Below are 20593 nucleotides of genomic sequence, written 5' to 3' on the forward strand. Positions count from 1 at the left end.
GCTAAATTTTATAACTGTATTCAAAATACAGTGTAAGAAGAATAAGTTCAAAAATAAGAAAATCATATAACATGAAAAACTGGCATTTCTATTCAATGAGAAAATAATTATTTATTAAAACTATCATTATTTCTGGGCACCAGTGGTTCATGGCTATAATCCTAGCAACTCAGAAGGCTGAGATCTGAGAATGTAGGTTCAAAACTAACCCTGGGAGACAAACTAATGAAAATTTTATTTTCATATAACCAGCATAATGATGGAACTTGAGATGTGTTTCAAATGGTAAAGCATCAGGCTTAAGCAAAAAGGCCAATTGAGATTGTGAGACCCTAAGCTCAATTTCAATACTAGCATGTGTGGGTGCGCGCATGCGCATACACACACACACACACACACACACACACACACACACACACACACAATTGTTTATCCATTTGGAAGTAAACCAAATTAGTTACTACAAAGTGAAATATACAAACTGAAATTAAAACAAAGCTTAACAGATAGAAAGACTTAAGTACAAAAAGTTAAAAAGCAGAACTAGTAGAAGAAAATATGACTTAAAGGTGAAGTGTTTTATTATTTTTGCTGGCAAGGTTAAATTTCAAGTGCTACACTCAAAATTTTCTTCTCAATTTTACACAGCAAACAAATATTATCTCTCTCCATATATATACATTTGAGTATAAATGTGACCTTTGATGTACCCATAGATAATGAAATGAATACCATAATCAGGCTAATGAACAGCTCTTACCTCAGAAGATTGTCTTGTATGTGTAGTGAGAACACTTAAGACCTACTTGCTTAGTGATTTTCAAGTGCACATTAAAAAAAAAAGAACTGTGGGGGAAAAGAAGGATTGTATAATTAAATGCATTTAATTCCAAAAACTTAGAAAGTTTGTATATGTCATACAAAACTGGTTGAAGAAAAATAAAACTAAGAGATAGATCTGCAATTGTAATAGAAAAGTGCTCATACGTTTGGAAAAGATACTGAGGGATGAAGAGGATCCAAGTATATGACATATATAAAACAACACAATAAAACCTCCTCAACACTTAGAAGGGAGCAGAAGCAGGGGAAGAATGAGAACGAGAACACAGTGGAGACAGTGACCCTTGTTCAATGCATGTACTCACTACCTGACATATGTAATGGTAATCCCTTTGTGCATCACCTTTATAATAACATTTTTTTAAAAAAAGAGTCTGGCTAGACAATTAGGGCAAAGACCTCTTCCCCAAAGATGTTCTACATCCCTCATGATGGCATTAGCAATGGAGCATGTGGGCTCCTGGGCATCACAGGGTGGCCCATTGCCCTGGGAAGGCTTGCTAGTGCACAGCCGCAGACTGAGTGGATCCCAGAGGCGCATGCTTGAATGGGCACCCAGTGTGTAGGGCTACAGGATGCATGGAGAGCTAATGAAGGCTGTGTGTAGCCTCTGATTGGATCTGGGGACTGATACGGCTTATAGGCTGTCCAGTGATCTTGAGAGTCATGCACCTGTCTCCTACAAATAATTGATTGACTCCTACATTTCAGGCAATGCCCTCCCTTAGGCCCTTTCCTGTCTAACAGGAGTGCTATTTATCTTTTCTTTAAGAAGTATCTGCCATTTTACTTCTCCTTCCCATGGACTCATTCTTTGAGATCTTAGACACAAAAGTGTTGCAATTTTCTGATATTAGTATTAGATAGGCTACTGCAAAAGCAAAGTAAAATTTAAAAATTCTTAATAGTGAATTTCACATGAACACAAACTCCTATAAATGGATAGGCAATCTGTTAATTACCCCATAAGAAAATGCACGGGTAAAAACTAGCAATGAACAAGAAGAAATGAAAATTTCTACAAATAAAGAAAAAGTTGTTCAGCCTCAGAGAAACGCATAGACAGTAGATGTCATTAGTCCTCTCTCTTCCTTTTTGTATGTGCGGGGTGTGTATTTGTGTGCATCTGTGTGTGCATGTGCTTGTACTAAGACTTGAACTCAGAGCCTAGGTGCCATTCCTTAGTTGTTGTTGTTGTTTTGCTCAAGGCTGGCATTCTATCACTTGAACCATGACTCTATTATTTTTTAAATACTTCTTATTGAGATTAAGTGATTACATAAATTTCACAAATTTCACAGTACTGTGAGATAGTGATACTTAAAGTCACAAACACATTTTAACCTTCACAAGGCAAATTGTCATTATTATGTCTACAATGTTTATAAAGTCTCTGAGCTCTGAAAATACAACTATTTCTTCCTCATTGGGTGATATGTACATTTATTTCCTCTTGCTTAGTGTAAGCTGTTTCCTTTTTCCCTCTCATTCCCTCCCTCCCATACTATTGACTTTTTAATAGTTAAATGGAGATAAAACTCTGATGGACTTTCCTGTCCAGGCTGGCTTTTAGTTGTTGACCTCAGGTGTGAGCCTCCTGAGTAGCTAGGATTACATCCTAAGCCAAGGTACACCTACCTGTTAGTCATCTCTCATAAAAGCTATCAGTGATCCAAGGCTTGGTGAACTGAGATTCCTCATGTGAGAAAGTGCAAATTTTTGTCATTTGCTTGTGTATGAATGAAGAAGTATGCATAAAAGTTAAAAAAATAATCACAATATTTAGCTTAATCATCCCATTTTTAAGGGGTTACACAATAATGGTCTAAGCATGGCAGATACTTCACATCTTGCCTGAATTCATTCCCCAAGATAGGGTATCCTGACCCTTCCTCTAATATCATCATACATTATCAATTTCAAAAAAAACTGTTGACAAAAGTTTCTACAAACCTCAAAGGAGAAATAAGAAATTACCAAAAAAAGAATAAAGAAGTAAAATAATTTGGATTTTCTGACACTTGAAGCAAGAATATGATAGAATAATGACTAAAAGTTGCCCAGAAACATAAGTTACAATTCAAAGGAGTCATCAAATTCAGGGGCAGAGTATTTGGGTCAGGGATGGTCTTAAAAATACCTACTTCAGTCACACACCAGTAGCTCATGCCTATAATCCTAGCTACTCAGGAATCTGAGATCTCAGGATCGCAAATTGAAGCCATCTCAGGCAGATACATCTGTAGGACATCTCCAATGGCCACCAAGAAGTTGGAAGTGGAGACTTGGCTAAGTGTTAGAGCACCAGTCTTGAGTGGAAAAAGCTAAGCAAGAGTATGAGGCCCTGAGTTCCAACACCACTACTGGTATACACACACACGCTATTTCTATTTCTCAAAAAGGTAAAAAAGATACTGAGTGGAGGGCTTCACCAAAACAATGGAATAAACTAAGAAACAAAAAGACAGACTGGGGCTCAAGTGGTACAGAGCCAGCCTGAACAACAACAACAACAACAAATCTAAGGAACAGCACCCAGGACCCAAGTTCAAGCCCCAGGACCAGCACAAAGAAAAGGGGGTACAGATGCTTCATGCCAGCGGGGCCCTCAGCAATGACACAGGTCCCTAGGTAGTAGGAAGAAGGGGTGGGACCTGTGCTGTTGGATTGTTGACCAACCATCTTCTTCATATGTGAGGGCCTTTGGGTGTATCCCGTGCCGTTGTAGCCTGGTGATCCCGGGCTCTGGTGCGTCAGGGTGAAGCTTGGCCACCTTGGGGCGCAAGGGGTGTGGTCAGCAGCAGGGCCCCCGCGGGGCTAGGGCGGAGGGGCGGTGGCCAGGAAGAAGTGTGGGCCGCCTTCTCCGGGCGCGGTAAGGAAGTGGCCCAAAATGAGGAAGCACCACGAGACCAGAGGCTGAGGCGACACTGGAGACAGGAGCTTGGGAGACGATCGGCGGCCAGAGGTGGGCCCCAGCTGCCTGCAGGGACGCTCCCAACCCACACCCCGCGTCCCTCCCTCCTCGCCGCACCTGGCACAGGTAGGTGTGGCTGCGCTGCGTCCCCTGCGCCTCAGGTTAGAAGGGGGCCCCTGCGCAACCCTTGCCGGCTCTTGGGGCCCAGGATCCTCTCGCTGGGGCCCAAGGCTTTGGCTTTTCAAAGCTACAAAGATTAGCGCTTTGAAGTTCAAAGAGGCGGAGTCCTCTAGCCTCTCCTGAACTTCGGAGTGAGGGGACCTCCCCGCCTCCGCTGAGCCTACATTTGGGTGCCTGGATCGAAGGGACACCCGGGAGAATCTGGGGCTGGTAACCCGGGTCCCCGAGGCCAGGCCAGGTTGCCCTGGCACGGGCATGGGAGAACCGGAGCTTGGAGAGCCACCCTCTTTCAGGACACTGAGCAATGCCCTGGGCGACACTTTGGCCATTGTAGTGATAGAAATGACTCGTTACAGAAGCGTCTCCTGGCTCTTGAGGCTTTGACTGAAGCCTGGCTTATACTGAAAAAAAAGCAAGCAATGTCCTAAAACTACGAAGTCCTAAAATTGGGCTCAATTGCTTGGACTGCTTGCATCCTGACGCATGAAAATGTAACGTAGCCAATGAAGGACTTGATACGGAGGAAACGTTTTAAATAGTAAAATAGAAATTTGAGCTAAATCTTTTCTTCCTCCCTTTTGGCAAAGCCTTACTCTCACCTAAAATAAAATATCCAATTGGAATTCATCCTTTTGTTTGCCTGTTCAAGAACTGGCAAGTCATTAGGGAAGGCAGCTTGCCATCTTGCCCCTTGGAAACCTGCAGATTCGTTTATATGAATTTTGCCACCAAGATTGGGTTCAAGTTAGGTAAAACTATTGACTGGGAGAATTTTTCTTTTTCTTTTCCCCTCTTGCCTTAACTCCTCCCCTCTTCCTCCCACTCTTCCCCTCCTCTTCTTCCTCCTTCCCCTCCTTCCCCTCCTTTCTTTTCCCTTCTCTCTTCTTCCCCTCTCCTTTTCTCTCCTCCTCCCTCTCCTCCTCCTCCTCCTTTTCCTCCCTCCTCCTATACTTTTTGCCCTGTAGCAAAAAGTGCTGGAGATATTACCATAGCCGAATCTTCATGTTAAAAACATTAACCCAGGGATTGGGGGCGGGGAGCAGGGGGGGGGGAGGAAGCAACAGATAGGGTTATCCTGAGTAAAGTATATTATTGCACCTATAAAGTGCCAAGATAAAATCTCTGGGTGCAATATATTGAAAGGAAAGAAGAAGAAAGTAAACTAGGTTGTGTTGTGGAGGGGGGGGGGAGCAGGAAGATCAACAAGGGGTTAATGAGGATGAAGATGGTGGAAGGTGTTTTTTGGCATGTTTGAAAATAGAACAGTGAAACCTGTATTGTTTCAAGTATGGGAGGTTGACAGAGAGGGGCAGGCTGATCCGGATACATTGCTTACAGGTGAAAATGTCAGAATGATCCCCATTGTATAACTAACAAGTGTTAACCAGAGAAAAATTAACCTTACGATGTAGGGGAATTCCTGGAGGATTTGATTCTATCATCTAATTTGTTTTATTAAGAATAAATTGATCACTTTCACATAAGTAGCTTTTGAATTCAGTTAAATCCACTGATAGATTTTCCTTCCCTGCAGTGAACTAACATTGTATAGTTAGATTTATATTGGAGCAAAGACATTTGAATACTTCCAAAATATTGGGTACAACTGTAAAGAGAAATCTTGCCAATCAAAATTAATTTTATCCAGTTGTTTTGTTTTATGAAACCACACTTTTATTTTAATGTATCTAGAAATATTTTGCAGTAAAACAAAGGTTGATTTGTATTGTCTGTATTTAAAGTGCTTAGATACATCTGATTTTAGTCTTAAAAATTAGAATATTTTAAATGTCATAGGTTAGGATAAAATAGCAACTGTACTTTCAAGTCTACCTTTTCTGAGAGATGAAATAAATAGCAAGATTATTTTATTGTCGAATCTGCATTTAAGAAATTATTCTTAATGTTCTTTATTGCCATAGGTAATACTCTAAATGCAGATTTAATCTCTCTTTCTCTTTCTCTTTCTTTTTTTCTTTTGCCGGTCCTCGGAGTTGAACTCTGGGCCTGGGCACTGTCCTTCAACTCTTTTTTTGCTCAAGACTAGCACTCTACCACTTGAGCTACAGCGTCACTTCCAGTGTTTTGTGTGTGTGTGTGTGTGTGTGTGTGTGTGATTAATTGAAGCTAAGATTTCCCAAGCTTTCTTGCCCTGACTGGCTTAGAACCACCATCCACAAATGTCAGCCTCCTGAGTAGCTAGGATTACAGGCGTGAGCCACTGGCAACCAGCTTTTTTTCTTTCTTTCTTATTTTTGTGCATTGACAGGGGACTTGAACTCAGGGCCTGGGCTCTGTCCTTACTTTTTCACTCAAGGTTGGTGCTGTACTACCTGAGCCACAGCTCCACTTCTAGCTTTTACTGGTTGATTAGAGATAAGAGCCTCAAAATTTTTTTGCCTAGGCTGGCTTCAAATTGTGATCCTCAGATCTTAGCTTCCTGAATAGCTAGGATTCCATTGGCACCTGACTCTCCACCTCTCTCTCTCCATATGTGTGTGTGTATTTAAATATATATTTAAAGAATTTTAAGAATTAAATATACATTTCTTTAAATATATATACACATATATTTAAACAAATGCTTCTTAGCAGAATTTATGCAGCACAGTATATAGTCATCCCAAACCCTGTGTCAAAAGAAAGACTCTGGAATTCAGGATCTTTCAGGTTTTAGAACTTAAGTTTAGAAAGGCACATGTCCAGTGCAGTCTGAACACATCCTGCAATCAAACACTCTTACATGGAACAGTTTGAAAATCCACCCACAGCAGAATAAAGACAGACTATAAATAGCTATGTCTGTTTAGGACAGGTGTTGTCACAAAATGAGGCTTCAAAACTTAGAAAAGAAAAACTTGCTTTTCAGAGTTCTGCATGAGGGACTGAGTCTGTCTTTGACTCCCTATAACTGCTTGTCTTTAAATTAAATTAAATTTGATTTTACTGGGACTTGAACTCAGGGCCTTGTGCTCTTCCTTGTCTTTTTCTTTTTTTCTTCTTTCTTTCTTTTTTCTTTTCTTTCTTTTTCTTTTTCCCTCAAGGCTGGTGCTCTACCACTTTGGCCATGTAGGTTTTTTGCTAGTTAATTGGAGATAAGTGCTTCCCTACTTTCCCTTCCCCAAGCTGGCTTCAAACCATGATCCTCAGACCTCAGCCTCCTGAGTAGCTCTGATTATAGATTTGAGCCACCCACTAGTGTTCTACCTGCTGACTGTTTTTGAAAGCAGATCTTTTGTCCTGCCTGCAATCTCCAGCTTTCCAGAAATGGGCTGGGCAGCAACCTCCCCCCCACCCCACTTCACCCCCTCTCCCTACCCCCAGCACAGGGAGGAGGAGTCTGGAGTAGCCAGAGTCCTATCACAAGGAGATTCTTGATCCTTCAACAAAGTGGGCTATTTTATGTTTTATCCCCTTTGGAACAGCAGGACTTGAGAAGGAGCCAGCAAAAGCTACAAAGAGCAAGTAAGTGTCCTCTGTAGCTTCAGCAAAGAACTGGAAGCAGAGTTGTTTGCTTCTCTCTGCAGTTGCTTCTTTCTACTTCTGTTATCTTCTCCAGAGACAGGAAATCCATCCTATCTAAGCTCATTTCTTTCTGCCTTCTCCACTTTCAGTGCACAGGTATTTTTTTCCAACGGTCCCAGCTCAACTCTTCTGCATTCATTTTTATAGGTTTTAACATTTTATTCTGCTGTTGGATGGCTTTAGCTGTAATGGGTCAGAGAGGGAAATAATAAGAATTTAGGACTTTAAGAATATTTTCTTTTTCAATGTCTATGAATTGAACTTTTTTTTCTTCTACCATCAAAAAGCAGAGCCTTAACCAAGATTGTAATGATTTGCCTGCTTAATTATGTCTTCTCATCTAAGTCTTGCATTTAACTACGTTGGATTGGAACACTAGGAAATAAAGGTTTTTCTGTTGAATAACTCTGAGAAGAATATAAAAATTTGAACATTCATACATTTGCTATTAGCTTGACTCCATTTGAACGTTTTTCCTTTAAGGATCAATTGTTGGGTGATATTGGCCAAGATGCATTGTATATATAAACTAATTTATTGAACTAGAATCTTTTTGCAGAAGCAGTAAAATAAAATACATTTCTTTATGTGTTGGTACTGAGGTTTGAATTCAGGACCTTGATATGCTATCATTTAAACCAAATCTCCACTTTCTGGTTGTTGGTGGTTAATGGGAAGTAATCTGAGATCCTTAGATTTCAGCCTCCTGAGTAGCTAGTATTAAAGACCTGAACCACTCTTAATAATAATAATAATAATAATAACTGGATTATTTTTATTGTTTTGTTTTTAAAGAATCAGTTATTGACTGGTGCTAGTGGCTTATAGCTATTATCCTAGCTACACAGTAATCTGAGGTCTGTTGATGGGGACTTAAAGCCAGCCCAGACAGGAAAGTCAGGAGGCTCTGTCTCCACTTAACTTGCATAAAGCCAAAAGTGGAGGTGTTGCTCAAGTGATAGAGCATCAGCCTTGAACAAAAAAGCCAAGCAAGATGTGAAGGCCCTGCGTTCAAGCTCCAGTACTGGCGCGCACACACACACACACACACACACACACACACACACACACAAAGAGCTTGGCCCTTCATAAATGCCATGCTTTGAATGTTGTTTGTATTTTTCCTACAGGTTCACCTTGCTTGGCTTTTTCACTGAATGCTCTGCCACTTGAGCTACCTTTTTGATGGTTAATTGAAGATAATGAACTCACAGATTTTCCTGCCTGGATTGGCATCCAACTAAGACCTCTTGATCTCAACCTCCTGAGTTTATAGATGTGAGCCACCAATGCCCCACAAGTTCCATTTTTATTTCTCTTTTTCTGAAATCTTCTATCTTTTTGCTCCATCTGCTAATAGATCTTAAGCCTTGCCTCACCGGCAAAAGAAAAAAATGTCTTGGCGAAGTTTGATGGCTACACGTACCTTTTTGCCAATTTTTGATACTATTTCCTGTCTTACATTTAAGAATATTGACATACTTCTGAAAATATTCACCAACGTTTACCTCTTGTAAATCCATGAAACCACATTTCCCCCTAGCTTTTTGTTTGCGATTTGTCTGTTCATTTTGTGCCAGTCCTATGGCTTGACCTCAGGACCTGGGTATTGTCCCTGAGCTTTTGGTTCAAAGCTAGCGCTTTACCACTCAAGCCACAGCTCCACCTCTGTTTTTTTTCCTCCTCAGGTAATTGTAGATAGGAGTCTCTCAGATTTGTTTGCCCCGGCTGGCTTTGAACCATGATCCTCAGTTTTCAGCATAGCTAGGATGACAGACATGCCATTGTCATCTGGCACTCTTTAGCTTTCAATTTCTATGGTTATTCATTTACTTATTTCTCAAAGCAGAGGACTTTTATAATGTTGTCCACGAGGACCCATTTTGAATCATGCTTTGTTAAAGATCAGTTTCACCTCCAATGTAGAAGTATGAGACAGCAAAACAGTGTCACCGGTCAACTGTCCATGGAGGGGAATTTTTTATCTCTGGTGAATGCAGATGGCTTAATTCCACCTTTCTCTTATTCCCTTGGTTCTGAGGACAGATGCTTTGGAGTGGGGCAGGATTTCCTGGGGGTGCTGTTTTTGCTTCTCTCAGTTTGATCACTAGACAGCAAGCAGGAATGAAGACTGTGGCTGTCTCAGAGCCTTACCCACATCTTGCCTATGTGGTATGCATGCAGTGTGCACACCTTGTATACACCGTGTGCACACAGGTCCTCAGAGTCAACTGCAAGAATGCCCTTGTCCTGGGGGCAGCTTTACAGGGCCAAGGCATCTGCAGCCTTCTGAGAACAAACACCCACTTCTGGCTGTTCTTCTTACAATTTCTTTAGGATTTTCTTGGGAAGAGCTAGAGCATTGTGGCTCTTTTCATCTAGTTGCTTAAATTCATTGATTGCTGCTATGCTTCAAAGCCACATTTACTGAATGTTTTATAAGCAGTGTTGGACAGGAGGGGATCAAGGTCCCAGGGGGTTACAATCTCCAGTCTCTATTTTTAATCTACTGGAATTCTTTTTCTAATATGTTTTTTATTGTAAAAATACTGCACAGAGGGGTTACAGTTACATGAGCAAGGTATATGAGTATATTTTCTATCAAGCATTATTACCTCCTCCTTTGTTCTTCCCCTACCCTCCCTTCCCTCCCACCTCCACAACTACACTCCCCCCTCCTCCCCCCTCCCCCTCTGCCTAAATTGTAAAGTTCATTTTCAACATAGTGTCTTGTACATCTCATTGTTACAATGGGTCAACCTGTATCCCTATTTAAGCATTTTGTCTTTTCCCCTCCCCTCCCCAGCTAGAGACTTTTTTCAATGAACCCATCACAAGGGCGATGCATGAGGCCCACCTTGCCAGCTTGCAGTGCTGGTACCTGGCTTGTGGTTAGAACTGACATAACTGTCAGCCTTCCTGTGATGTGGTGGTGGGGTAACTCTAGGAATCTGGCCTCCTCCACTGTCTTGCCTGAAGGCTAATAATTACACTCCCAGAGTGGCTTCAGACAAGCAGCAGCACTTTCTAATGTGAATTCTCCTGAGCTCTGAAATGGGAATATTTTCCAACTTCCCCTTTTGGAAAGTTATCAGCTATATCACTGGTGCAAGGGTAAAGAATTCAGATACAGCAGGCAGCTGTGAAACACTCTGACCACCCTTCTCCCCGACCTCTTCCTCCTCCTTATGGGAGGAGCAACTCAATGATGAATTTCTTATGAGCATGGTCTTGGGTAGTCCTATATGTAGTTTGTATTCTCATGGGTCTTTTGCAACTGTAGCGTGGACTGTATATAAATATTCATTATTTCATGGCTCTGAGACTTGATGATGATGATAATGATGATGATGATGATGAGTGTGTGTATGTGTGCGCGCACGTGCATGCACATGCCAGCTCTGGGGCTTGAACTCAGGCACTGTCCCTGAGCTTTATTTATTATTATTATTATTATTATTATTATTATTTTTTGCTCAAGGCTAACATTCTACCATTTCAACCACAGCTCCACTTCAGGCCGCCTCAAACTATAATCCTCAGATCTCAGCTAAGATTACAGTTATGAGCCACTGATGGCTGGGTATTACTATTATTTTTTATCAACAAGATCTTGGGGAAGATGCTCCCTAAAATCTATGATCATTGAATTTTATTTCACAGTAGAAAATAGGATAGATATTTTTGTTCCACTAGTTTTTGGTATTTGCTTGTATCAATGTTGTGACAAATATACTTCCCTTCCCTCCCCTCCCCCTCCCCCTCCCCTCTCCTTCCCTCCCTTCCTCTTCCCTTCCCTTCCCTTCACTATTTGCACTGTATCTTCAGGGTAGTTACAAGAAAGGTCTCTAGCCTTGTCCTTCCTGAGATTCAGCCCATAAATTGAGTGTTTTTGTTTTAGCAAGCCAGTGTTTAATTCCCAAGGAATGCAGTAAATTCTTTGTTTCTTTCCTTGATAATAATTAGTTTGTGCATTTTTGTTGTTGTTGTTGTTGGTCATGGGGCTTGAACTCTGGGCCTGGGCGCTGTCCCTCAGTTCTTCAGCTCAAGGCTAGTGCTCTACCACTTGAGCCACAGTGCCACTTCCGGTTTTCTGAGTGGTTTATTGGAGATAAGAGTCTCACAGACTTTTCGGCCTGGGCTGGCTTTGAACCGTGATCCCGAGATCTCAGCCTCCTGAGTAGCTAGGATTATAGGTGTGAGCCACCGGCACCTGGCTGTTTGTGCACTTTTTAAAACTGTGGATTTCCTTCTGTGGGCATCCTCCAGAGGATTGCTCTTTTGGTGTTTCTTCTTTGTAGTACTGGAGTTTTCCTTTTGTTTTGCTTTTTGTTTTTGTTGTTTTGTTTCACTTTTGTGATGATAATTGGGCTTGAACTCAGGGCCTGGGCAGAGTTCTGCTCATAGCTGGTGCTCTACTACATGAGACATAGCTCCACTTTGAGCGTTTTGCTGGTTAATTGGAGATAAGAGTTTCTTGGATTTTCCTGCCCAAGCTGACCAAAATATGAATCTCAGATCTCAGTCTCCTGAGTAGGGAGGATTACAGGGGTGAGGCACAGACACATGGCTGCTTTTCCTTTTTAAAATGAGTGCTAGGTGCTAGACCTTTGAGGCTCTATTTGTGGTATGAACCTCTGCAGACTATCCTCCCTAAAGTAAAAGGAAGACGAGACAGACAGGCAGAATAAGCCCAGTGATGGTGTGCTCCTAGTAGAGATTGCCATGCCCTGCCTAGCTTAACCATCAAACCCTCCTCCTTTCTTAGAAGGGCTGTCTATAGCTTGCTTAACTGCTGATGAATGGTAAATAGCCAGGCTTCTTGACAATTCCCCTCATCTATCACTTTCTTTTTTCCTTCCTTCCTTCCTTCCTTCCTTCCTTCCTTCCTTCCTTCCTTCCTTCCTTCCTTCCTTCCTTCCTTCCTTTTCTTCTTTCTTTCTTTCTTTTTTGTCAGTTGTGGGGCTTGTTCTCAGGGTCTGGGCACTGTCCCTGAGCTCTTTTCTGCTCAAGGCTAGTTCTCTACCACTTTAAGCCACAGGTCTACTTCTGGTTTTACAGTGGTTAAACTGGAGATAAGAGTCTCATTGGGACTTTTCTGCCTGAACTGGCTCTGAACTCAGATCCTCAGATCTCAGTCTCCTGAGTAGCTAGAATTAGAGGCTGGAGCCACTGGTACCTGGCTCATCTTCGCTTGCAATTTGCCACAGTTTGGGGGCTTCTCCCCTCTCATCTGTCTCCACCCCCACTGCCTGCATTTGGGCCATCAGCTTCCCCCTTTATTGCGAGCCTACCTTGTTTGGTGCCTTACGAAGGGTACTATTTTCTGATCTACCGATGGTTTGGTTTCTTCGCACCCCATTCTGTCTGTGGGTGTGTTTTCTGCTATGTGCTCTTGGTACTGCTTCTTTTTTTCCTCTGTGTTTACAAGCTCTTGCATGTGCTTGAGGAGGAAATCTACCACTTCCTTTTTCAGTCACATTGATGATCATGGCTATATGGAAGGGAAAGGAGTACTTCAAACAGGAAGGAGAAGAGGCTAGATAGAGCAAAGTGGGTATATCTCAGGCCAGAGTGTTTGGTTCCTCCAAGTTCTGCTAGCTTCTGGTTCATTTTTTTTTTCCTTTTAAAAAATTATTATCTTTAAGTAGTTGTACAAAGGAGTTGCCATTTAACAAAGTAGTTTATGAATACAGTATATCTTAATCAATGTCTCCCCTTTCCACATTCTCACCCATCCCTCCCTTCCCCACCTCTTCCCTTTTCTTAATTTTGTAGTCTATCCATTAGATTCTTAGCTGTATTCTCCCTCTCTTCTTCTCTTCATTGTCTACCTTTATCTCTGTGACCCCAACCTACCCCTTTCAAATATCTTCTTCCTAGTGTTTCATTTGGATAAACTTTGACTTTGCCTTTCTAAAATAAATTACTATTTGACTTCTCCCTTGAATCTGTCATATTTCAGTTAGTATATTTGTATAACTTTGCATACCACTCAACGTATTTACTTATAAGTTTATAAGCTAAATCTAGCTTCCGTGTAAAAGGGAAAACATTCACCCTTTGTCTCTCTGAGCTTGACTGACTTCACTTAACTTTTTTTCTAGATGTTTCCATTTCTTTACAAATGATACAATATCATTCTTTCTAATGGATGAGTAAAATTCCATTGTGAACAATTTTTTTTTTTGTCTGCTCGTGGGGCCTGGGCTCTAGGCCTGGGTACTGTCCCTCAGCTCTTCAGCTCAAGGCTAGCGCTTTACCACTTGAGCCACAGAGCCACTTCCGGTTTTTTTCTTTTTTGTTTATGTGGTGCTGAGGAATCGAACCAGGGCCTCATGCATGCAAGGCAAGTGCTCTACCACTGAGCCACCTTCCCAGCCCCTAAAATTCCATTGTGTTGAATTTTCTTGATCCATTTATTTTGGATCTTTATTGTTCTTCTTTGATCCTGTAAGCCACACAAGAAGTGTATTGAAGCCAGGCAATGGTGACTCATGCTTGTAATCCTAGCTACTTAGGATGTTGAGATCTGAGGATCATGTTCCAAGCTAGACCAGACAGGCAAGTCCATTAGAATTTTATCTCTAATTAACCAGCAAAAAGTTGTAAGTGGAGGTGTGGCACAAATCATAGAGGACTAGCCTTGTGTGAAAAACCTAAGAGACAGTACGTAAGCATCACATTCAAGCCCCAGGATTGTGTGTGCGTGTGCGTGCATGCACACACAAATACACACACACACACACACACACACACACACACACACACACACAAAGTGTTTTAGACTAGGAGTTCCCATGGTGAAGGTCACATTGGTCCTTAGGACCCTGAGCGTCCAAAATCACAAATTTCTTAGAAACTTGTTTAACTATGCATTGGATGTTAGAGGTGATAGGGTTCCTAGGGATCATCTAATTCAACCTACTGAACAACAGTAAGGCTCAGAAAGGTTAAGGGGTTTCACTAGCTAAGTGACATTGCTAGGATTCAAACCCTTAAGCATAAAGGTTTTTCACCCAGAACTGGAGCTCTTATCCACCACTGTGCTTCATTGATGAGAAGATTTAAAGACTTAGACACAAATTAAGGACTCCCACAGATGCCAAATGATGGCGTGAGCCTGGTGTAAGACATGTTGACTTTACCCTTTGACCAGTAGTTGTAAAAGAATTAGAATCTTTATAACTTTGGGTTAAAATTTTAAGTAAGCTCCATAGGATCTGGACAAAACTCCTGGACCTGTGAGAGATAGATGAAAGCATTTGGTGTGTTTACACAGGCCTACTCTCCACAGAGGTTAAGGTCATTGGCAAACTTAGTATCAATAAGGGACCTGAAGTCACATAGCATGAAAAGCTATACCAGAATGGGAGTCATGAGCACCATGGTCGATCCTGTGGTTTGGATACAGATTGGGTCCATGTGATTAGAGTTGATGTCCAGGGGTGCAGTACTGGGAGTTTTTGTGGAATCTTTAAGAGGTATGGTCTGGGGGTCACAAAGGGTCCTACGTTCAATTATAGCATTTCAATGAAACCCCAGAGCTCTTGTAAAAAGACTGTTATAAAAACAAACAAACAAGCAAACAACAAACCAAGCCTGATCTGAGTGCCAGGATTTATACCTGTAATCCTAGCTACTCAGGAAACTGAGATCTGAGGATTGTGGTTCAAAGCCAGCCTAGGAAGAAAAGCCCATGTGAGATTCTTATCTCTAATTAATGACTAAAAACTAGACGTGGTGCTGTGGCTCAAATGGTAGAGCACTAGCCTTGAGCAAAAAGAGGCCCTGAGTTCAAGCCTCACAACTGACAAAAAGAAAAGAAAAATAGAACAAGTCTGGCTATTCTCTCTCTGCTTCCTGGCTCAAGATGTGATGAGATGGTTAGCGAGGCATCAGTGACTCCTGTCTGTAATCTTAGATACTCAGGAGGCTGAGATCTGACCACCAAGATTCAAAGCTGGCCTGGGCAGAAGAGTCCATGAGAATCTTATCTTCAATTAATCAGCAAATGGCTGGAAGTGGAGCTGTGGCTCAAATGATAGAGCGTCAGCTTTGAGAGAAAAAACAATAATTAAGGGACAGTGCATAGGCTCTGAGTTCAACTCCAGTACAGATGCATGTATGCACACACACACACACACACACACACACACACACACACACACACACAATGCACACAATGCGATATTTGTTGCTATGCATTCTCACCAACCATTGCTATTTTTCTATCTGCTTTGGGCTTCATCAAAATAGCCAACACAGGTACCATGTTCTTGAATCTCCAAACTGTGAACTAGATGAAATTGCCTTTCTTTGTCAGTAACCAGTGTCAGGTATTTCACTACAGTGATGGAAATCTGACTAATAGAGCATCTGTGGCTGTCACACTGAGGGGCAGGATGGATGCTAGCAGTTACAGTTCTGAGGGCTGGGGGGAGGGAGAAGTACAAGGTATTCTGAAGAGTTGGAACAGGACAAGGGAAAGGAATGACAGAGTCATTTCTGTTTGGAGCTGAGAGCATTTGCTGTGTAGGTGGCATGTTGATGGTCCGGTGGAGGAAAGGCAGTTTGGCACCTGGTCAGAAGGAAGAAGTCAGAAAGCTGATTTTTGTGAGGGCCAGTTACTCCATTGGAGCCAACAGTGTCTGGGAAGATGTATTTGTAAGCCATGCTCCGGTGGCTCACTTCTTTAATTCTAGCGATTCACAAGGTTGACATTTGAAGACCACAGATCAAAGCCAGCCTGGGAAGACAAATCTGAGAGACCTTTATCTCTATTTTTCCAGCAAAAAGCCATAAGTGGAGGTGTAACTCAAGTGGGATAGGTCCAGTTTTGAGCAAAACAGTTAAGGGAGAGCACGAGAGGTTGAGTTTAAGCCCTGGCACCTGCATATACACACAAAATAATTCTTCCAGCTTATTTGTTTCAGGACAGTCTGGAAACTGTCAGTGCCCATTCATAGAGGGCTGGTGTATGGCTTTGCTCTGGGCTTCTGTGACAACAGAACGGAAGGATAGGTTGTCTAAGTTCAGTTGTGGGCAAAGTAGCCTCCTTCTGAGAGCTGTGAGGGCGACCTCTCCAGGCTTTTCCTTGACTTGAAGATGGCTATCTTTACCTTTGCATGGTGCTTTCCTTCTGTATGTGACTCTGTGTCCAAGTTGGTATAGCTACCAATCAGTGTTGGACTAGATCTTACTCTCAGAGCCTTATTTTAATTTAATTACTATAGCTAAACCTATCTCTAGATCGGTGCCGGTGTCTCAAGCTTATAAACCTAGTTACTCAGGAGGCTGAGATGTGAGGATCACAGTTCAAAGCCAGTCTGGACAGAAAATTCCCGTGAGACTCTTATTTCCAATTAGCAAAAGCTGGAAGTAGAGGGGTAGCTCAAGTGGCAAAATGCCAGCCTTAAGAAGAAAAAGCTAAGCAAGAATGATTTCAGGCTCCTGAGTTTTACCCCCAGTACCAGTATAAGAAAAAAAAATCCAAATATATTCACACTTTTATTTTCAAATAAAGTCACACTTGATCAAATATGTGTAACTCCAGCAGTTGAATCTGGGGAGCAGGAGACCCGATTCAGCCCATAATTGTTGAGCAAGACTGGTTCCCCCTCATGGTGGCTCTCCGTACTCTTCTCTGTAGTGTCATAGAGCTCTCTGGCATTAAGAAAATGAGGTGTCCAGCATCTGAGTGAACAGCAGAAGGTTAAACTAAATTAATTGTGTTTAATTGGAAAGGAAGGGGAACAACAAAATGGTGAGACAAAGGTCAAAGGGCAAACCAATGTAACAGCAATACTCACAAGACAATATGTTGGAAATGAGCTGTACAGCTTGGGGAGGGGACCTGGAGGGGGGGGGGAAGTGGGAGAAGAATAAGGGAAGGGGTAACAAGTTCGACAAGAAATGTACTTACTGCCTTATGTATGTAATTGTAAACTCTCTGTAGTCACCTTGACGATAAAACTAAGGTAAAATTTTGTTTATAAATTGGTTTAAAAGCTAAAGTAGTGAAGAAGAAAGATGAAGGGAAAGAAAAGTGGAGGAAGGGAAGGAGGGAGGGAGGGAGGAAAGGAAGAAGGAAGGAAGGAAGGAAGAAAGAAAGAAAGAAAGGTGGGTAAAAAAAAATCCTCAGGGGAGAAAAAAAAGAAAGCAAAAGTGACCAGGGGAGTGTAAGGCAGAGCTACCTGATAATTCAGACTGGGTTCATCTGTGGAAGTCAGTGGGGAGCAAGGCCTCAAGGTAGAAATATGAATTAATTGTCTTCGAAGACACTGGTTTTTCATTTGGAAAAAAAGCAACACTTTGTTCTTTATACTAAAATAAATTCCTGGTAGACAGAAAAGAAAAATACAGCAGTGAAATTCTAAATATACTGAACGCAAACTTGGAGGACATTTTAAATAATTGGGGCCTAAGAAGGCCTTTGTAAATGCCAGAGGGTATATGAGTCCACCACAGAGGAAAGATGGGTGACAGATTTCCTTGAACTCAGGGCCTGGGAACTGTCCCTGAGGTTTTTCATTCAAGGCTGAGACTCTACCATTTGAGCCACAGTTCCCCTTCTAGATTTTTTTGGTGGTTCATTAGAGATAAGAGTCTCACAGACTTTCCTGCCCCTAGCTGACTTCAAACTGTGACCCTCAGATCTCGGTCTCCTGAGTAGCTAGTTCCAGGTATGAGCCATCAGGGCCTTTTTTGCGCATGTCTTTTTTAAGTTAAGAAAATAATATTAAAATAAGAGTTGTTTGGGAGTAATAAGAGTATGCAGGCTGAGACCAAGAAGCGAACTACTTTTGAGAGGTGACATCTGTCAGGACTGTGCACAGGAGGGAAGCTTGGACAGGTGAGGCAGTTGCCCAAGGTTGTTTTGCGTCTGTGGCTTAAGCCTGCTGCACACTGTCAGTCACCCTGGAAGCTTGTCCACTGCTGCTCACAGACCTTCCTCCAAAGGGGCCAAGGTGGGCGGGTGGGGCCTCCCCCCCTACTCTACCTCACCCAGGGCAGTGCCAAAGAGGAAGACCACTGTCGGTTCATAGTTCCTAGGGTTTCACATCACACAAGCGCCTCTTTGAATGCCAGGGAGGTTTCCTCTACTATAGAGTTTGTGGATACATGGGTTATAATGGCAGTTGTGTGTACCTTGATTGTAAAGAGTGATCACTTTTCATTCAGTAGAGGTGGGTAATGCGTGTGCAACAGAAAGAGAGTGAAGAGAGGAAAGAGGGTGGGGCAGAGAAGAAGAGCGAGGGGCGACATGAGAGATGAGAGAGACTGAAGAGAGAAGAAAGAGATGAAGAGAGCAGAGAGAAGAAAGAGGAGAGAGAGAAGAAGGAATTAAGAGGAGAAAAAGGGAGGAGAGGACAGGACAGGACAGGACAGGAAAGGTCATCATTTTTCTTAGGACTGGGAATTTGTATTCCTACCTTGCTTGTCATTCTGCAAACTTTGGTGGAAGGTGTTCTCTGCATGGTATCGACACATTTCTGGAAGGTGAACACATATGAAACAATTCAGAGCAGAAGCAAAGGCACCTGCCTGTAGTACTGTCTATGCAAGAGGACTGAGATGTGTGCTTCACTGAAATTATTTTTCAGTATTATTCTTGGTTCATTGAACTTTGTCATGTGGCTGGGCGGGGGCCTTTCCATCTCCCTTCTACAGCAGCGCCCAGTTGTCTTGCATTAAGTCTTAGGAATGGGTACCCAGCCTTAGAGAACTCCAACTAGTCCTTTTATTATTAGTAGTATTTTTTTCTGTGATGGTACTTGGGCTTGAACCTGGAGCCTCCATCTCTCACTTGGCTTTTGAACTTTAGGCTGGCATTGACCATTTGAGTTGTGCCTCCACTTCTGCCTTTTTGCTAATTTTTGTTAATTAGAGAGAAGAGTGTTGTGGATTTTCCTGCCTGGGCTAACTTCAAACCTTGATTTTCAGATCTCAGCCTCTTTAGTAGCTAGGATTACACGTATGAGCCACCAACACCTAGCTAATGTCATGCTTTATAGAAAGGACTTGAGCTGCTGCAGATTTGGGCATTCGTGGTAGAAAGAAGGGACCTTGGATCTGGTTCCTTGGAGCAGATATCAGGAAAACCTTGATTCCTGAAAGGATGGAGTAATTGTACAAAGGAGTCTGGGGGAGTGGAGAGAACCTTAGTAATTATTTCTCTGTAGTTAAAAAGAAAGAAAATCATAGAGAGAGAAAGGGTGGACAAAACAGTCATAATATGTAAAGTACACAAAAATAGAACTAGGAAACTTGAGGGGATAGGTAGGATTGGGAAAGATGGGGAGAATGATGGAAGGGATGACAGCAATCACGATGCAGTATACTCATAAGTCATATGCTGAATTGAAACCTCTATTTGAAGATATATATAAAAGGGCTGGAGGTGTAGCTAGGTGGTAGAGTGAATTCTGTCTCCAACATTGAAAAACATAATACATCTAACATTTCCTTGCACATTTGGTGTCTAACTTTTGTCCATTTAGAAACAAAGACATGGAAAGCCAAGTATTTGTGCTTCATGCCTGTAATCCTACCTATTCTGGAGGTTGAAATCCAGATGATTTTTGGTTTGAGACCAGTTAGAGCAGAAAAGACCATGAGATTTCATGTGCAATTAACCAGCAAAAATATGAGCTAGAGTTATGGTTCAACTGGTAGAATACCAGCTGAGCAAATAAGTCAAAGGAACTCAAAAAACCATATGGGAGGAGCCATGGCCCTCCTCATGAGGCAAACATGCCCCATGAGTGACCCTATGCTACTTTGGAATCCAAGAAGCCAGACTTTGCCACTGTGTTTTTGACTCCTTTGCTCACATCGGAGCTGTGGGCAGCAGAGGGCTGAGTGTGAGAGATCCTTTATTTGGCAGCATTGAGCAGGATGTGGAAATACAGGGACTAGGGACAGATGTCACCTCTCACAGTGACCTTACCAAGTCTCCTCAGCCCCAGCCTCCATTCTGGTGTCCCAGTGAGAGAGGGGACAGTTTGCCTGTCTCTGGAATTCCTGTGTTGCTCAATTCGCATATAGATAAAATACCACAAGACAATCGCTACTCAGAGCCTGTGAATTAGGACACTTCCTTCCGGACTTCAGCCTGACATCAGGAAG

The 20593-nt window shown here is 42.2% G+C and overlaps 1 protein-coding gene across 2 annotated transcripts in view; it reads left to right on the top strand.

Moving 5' to 3' along the window:
- Window positions 1–3710: 3710 nt before the first annotated feature.
- The window catches only part of Syk (spleen associated tyrosine kinase), a 77036-nt gene continuing 60153 nt past the window's right edge, over window positions 3711–20593 (top strand). For both annotated transcript variants that reach the window (XM_042686660.1, XM_042686661.1), the window contains exon 1: window positions 3711–3883. The gene's annotated coding sequence lies outside the window, so the exon portion shown is untranslated. The remainder of the gene's footprint in view (window positions 3884–20593) is intronic.

This window comes from Dipodomys spectabilis, unplaced genomic scaffold (assembly GCF_019054845.1).
Source record: "Dipodomys spectabilis isolate Male_0828 unplaced genomic scaffold, ASM1905484v1 ptg000098l, whole genome shotgun sequence".
Classification (NCBI taxonomy): Eukaryota; Metazoa; Chordata; class Mammalia; order Rodentia; family Heteromyidae; genus Dipodomys; species Dipodomys spectabilis.